Source organism: Protobothrops mucrosquamatus, unplaced genomic scaffold, assembly GCF_001527695.2.
Source record: "Protobothrops mucrosquamatus isolate PMUCROS unplaced genomic scaffold, P.Mucros_1.0 scaffold2860, whole genome shotgun sequence".
NCBI classification, from domain to species: Eukaryota; Metazoa; Chordata; class Lepidosauria; order Squamata; family Viperidae; genus Protobothrops; species Protobothrops mucrosquamatus.
Window position 1 is genome coordinate 239,832 of NW_015388890.1, and position 4,121 is coordinate 243,952.

Below are 4,121 nucleotides of genomic sequence, written 5' to 3' on the forward strand. Positions count from 1 at the left end.
ACTGCTCTTTAGAAGGCCAGATCCTGAAGTTGAAACTCAAGTACTTTGGCCACCTAATGAGAAGGAAGGACTCACTGGAGAAGAGCCTAATGCTGGGAAAGATTGAGGGCAATAGAAGAAGGGGACGACAGAGAATGAGGTGGCTGGATGGAGTCACTGAAGCAGTAGGCGTGAACTTAAATGGACTCCAGAAGATGGTGGAGGACAGGAAGACCTGGAGGAATGTTGACCATGGGGTCGTGATGGGTCAGACATGACTTCGCAATTAACAACAACAATATTTCTAATGATTTTGGATGTCTGCTAAAGATATCAAGCCAAGATGAGCCAAACAAGTGGTTGCAACTCCGAAACAACACTTTCACTTTCACCTAGTAAAATAATTTTACAGAAGGGCAATAGGGTACAGGTATAGGTGTAGGTATATACACATGTATGTATGTGTAGCATGCTTACATGTGTGCTATGTATGTGTACACTTTTGAGAGTAGGCAACAGAATTTCATTTTTAATGGGTGCCAGTGTGCCCACAGTAAAAAAAAATGACAATAAAGGTTATCTTATCTTACCTTATCTTACAGGTAGTCCTTGACGTACAACCAGAATTCAGTCCAATATTTCCATTGCTAAACAAGACAGTTGTGAAGTGAGCTGTGGCCCATTTTATGACCTTTTTGCCTTGGTTGTTCAGCGAATCCCTGAAGTTGTTAAGTGAATCATGCAGCCTTTAAGAAAAACTTGCATCCCTAATTGACTTTGCTTGTCAGAAGCTCTCTAAAAGCAAATTATAATCCCTGGACCCTGGGATGCTGCAACTATAGGTAGTCCTTGCCTTACAACAGTTCATTTAGTGACCGTTTGAAGTTACAATGGTACTGAGAAAAGTGACCGATGACCATTTTTCACACTTACGACCATTGCAGCATCCCCATGCTCATGTGATCAAAATTCAGACGCTTGGCCACTGACTTGTATTTATGATGGTTGCAGTGTCCCGGGATCATGTGATCCCGTTTTGCTGCCTTCTGACAAGCAAAATCAATGGGGAAGCCAGATTCACTTAACAACTGTGTTACTAAGTTAAATTGCAGTGATTCACTTAACAACTATGGCAAGAAAGATCGTAAAATAGGACAAAACTCACTTAACAAATGTCTCACTTAGCAACAGAAATTTTGGGCTGAATTGTGCTCATAAGTCGAAGACTATATGTGTCTTATAAATATATGCTGGTTGCCAAGCATACAAAGTTGTGGGAATACCGCAACGGTCATGAATGTGAAAACTGGTCATCAGTCACTTTTTTTTATATAATAAATTGTATTGGTTTTCCAGTTTTACATTTAAGTATTTAGAAAGCAGCGTGGTGACTGGGTAATCAATAATTCAATAACAAAATCTTTAGTACATATGTCAGGTTACATCATCAAAAATTCCTTCTCTATTTCCCTTAACATTTGCTATATCATATTTAAACAAGTAAATTTCTAATTATAACAAGCTCAGTTGAGACATTTATCAATATATTTTTGCTTGTGCATATCCATATCCTGTTTTTAAGTTTTACCTAATTTTTAATTACGGTATTCCAATTTAACCTTTAACATCCATAGTATTTAAGTTTCGAGTAACCCAAATTTCCTTTATTTCACTACATAAAAGTTATAATATCTAAGATACACATATTATTTACTTAAATATATTCTTAATTTATTTCATCAACATTTTCTATTTCTCATCCTAGTACATCACCACTTACTAATAGAGTGTCCTTTATTGTCTCAAGTCCATCATCTGTATTATCTGGGCTAAACAATAATTCGAAGCTATTTCCAATAGTTAATTTTCATTTCCATTATGAATCTAAATCCTAAATATTATTTTTTATCATTTTCCAACAATATTTAAATCTATAATCACATTTCCCTTCTTCTCAAAATCTCCCTTTAGCCCAATAGTTGAGACATTAGGATCTTCTGTCATAAATCAGAAGACTCCATTTTTTAAATCTAATTCTAGTCACTTTTTTCAGTGTAACTTTGAACAGTCATTAAACAAATGGTTGTAAGTCAAGGACTACCTGTAATTCATTGTACCTGTCCCGTATGTAGGGGCCCCTCAAATTATGGCTCAGGGTTTGAAATGATCAAATGGGTTCACACTTCACCTTCATGACATTTAAGTCATTCCGCTAAATCAGGCATGTCCAAAGTCCGGCCCGCGGGCCATTTGCGGCCCGCGGACCGGTTTAATACGGCCCTCCAAGAGCCCTCCCTGCTCTGGGTAAATGTGGCCCTCCCACGGCCCTCCCTATCACAGCGGTTCTCAACCTGTGGGTCGCGACCCCTTTGGGGGTCGAACGACCGTTTCACAGGAGTCGCCAAGACCGGGGCTTTTTTTCTCATAGAACGCTCTGAACGGCGTTCCGGCATTTTGTTTTATAGATTTTTTCAACTTTCCCATGAGCTGTGCTACTCCCTCTATTCTATTGGCTTTCGAACACCAATAGAATACACTCTATTATTTGAATAGAGTAGACTCTTAATCTATTGGCTTTCGAACGCCAATAGGAATTGTGCAGACCTGGCCGTTAAAGGCTCTTTGTGCACTGCTGAGCGCGCCAAAATCTCAGCCGGCAAACGTTGCTGCAAGTTGTTTGCAGCAAAGGCAGCAAAGGCGAGTTTGCGGGAACTTTCCACCCATCCCTGCTGAGCACCGCCATCTTCTACTCTACTACTTGTAAGTAAAAGAGGAGCAGGGGTGGGAGGTTGGTAGGAGTGCTTTACTCTGCCCTGCCGAAAAAGCGGAGTGCATATGCTCTCCTGCCTCGTGCTCACCTCGTGCGCCATTGGTATGGTGTGCGGGTGGTGCCGTGGGAGCCCGCTTCACACAGCGGGGCTGCGCGGGACAGGCAGCGGCGAAGGTGGTTTTGGCAGGGCAGCGCCTGGGGCTGCCTGCAAAAGTGGAGAGCGTGGGGCACGGCGGATGGCTGAGCAGCCGGTCTGGTTTGCTGACGGTGCAGGGCGGGTGCCCAGGAGTCCCCGAGAAAGGAAGGCATGCATGCAGGCAGGCGTTCGGCGCCCTACGGGTGGAAAAGCTCTTGCGAAGAGCAGCGGCGGCGGCGCTGCTGCTGAGTGGCAAGTGCCCATAGCTGGGGGGTCTCAAGGGAACCCCGCCTGTGCCCCTCCCAGGCTGCCGAAGCCAGACAGGGGTCCCCTCTCGGGAGGCTACCCGAGCCAAGCTGGGCATCCTGGGGCGCTAACAATAACAATAACCGCCTCGCTAAAGGCTCCGGGCAGACCCCTGAAGGGAGTGAGGGGAGGCTGGCCTGGCCGGTGCTGGACCTGCGCTGCCGCTGCCTCATCCTGAGTCTACGTGGCTGCCCGGGAGTGCCTGGCCCGCAACGCCTGCTGCCACCTGGGCCTGCCTGCCGTCCGCACCCCCCGCTGCCCTGCACTGGCGTCTGGCTCGGCGACTGCAAGCTCTGCGCCATCGGTGTGGAGTGCGGGTGGCGCTGTGGGAGCCGCGGGGCCTTCTGCTGCCTCCTGCCCCCCCCACGCTTGCCCTTCCCGGGACCTCTGCCCATTTTCCCATGCTCGGAGCAGGAGAGGAAGTGCTGCTTTCCGGGCATGGGAAGGGGCTTCTCCATCCCAGTCCCCCATCCACCGGGGCAGGGGCACTCCTCTGGACCCACTGCCCAGCCTGGCCTGGCTCGCTCTCCTGTGGCAGGCAGAGGTCGGCAGGATTTGGCCCTGGAACGGCCCAGCCAGCTGGCTGGCCGGGAAGGCTGAGCAGCCCTGGTGAGGGACCCGTTCCCGCCCTGTGGCCGGCTGGCCAGGAATCTCGTCCGGCTCGGGCACCACCTGGCTGCTGTGGGGATGTCCACGTCAGCCGCCTCCTGGCGGGTCCGCTAATTGTGGGCTCCCGGCCGGCTTCCTCCGTGAGTCAGGTGCCTGGGACTCCATGGATCTGCCCCTAATTGCACCCGGGAGGGTCCGACCGAGCCCCGGGCTGACTTGCGCGGCTCCGAAATGCTGCTTGCCTGAATTCTTTCTGCCTCCTAGGGAGAATTTGCGCCTCATGGCCCAATTATGGGCGTTATTCCAGCGTGGTCACTTAAT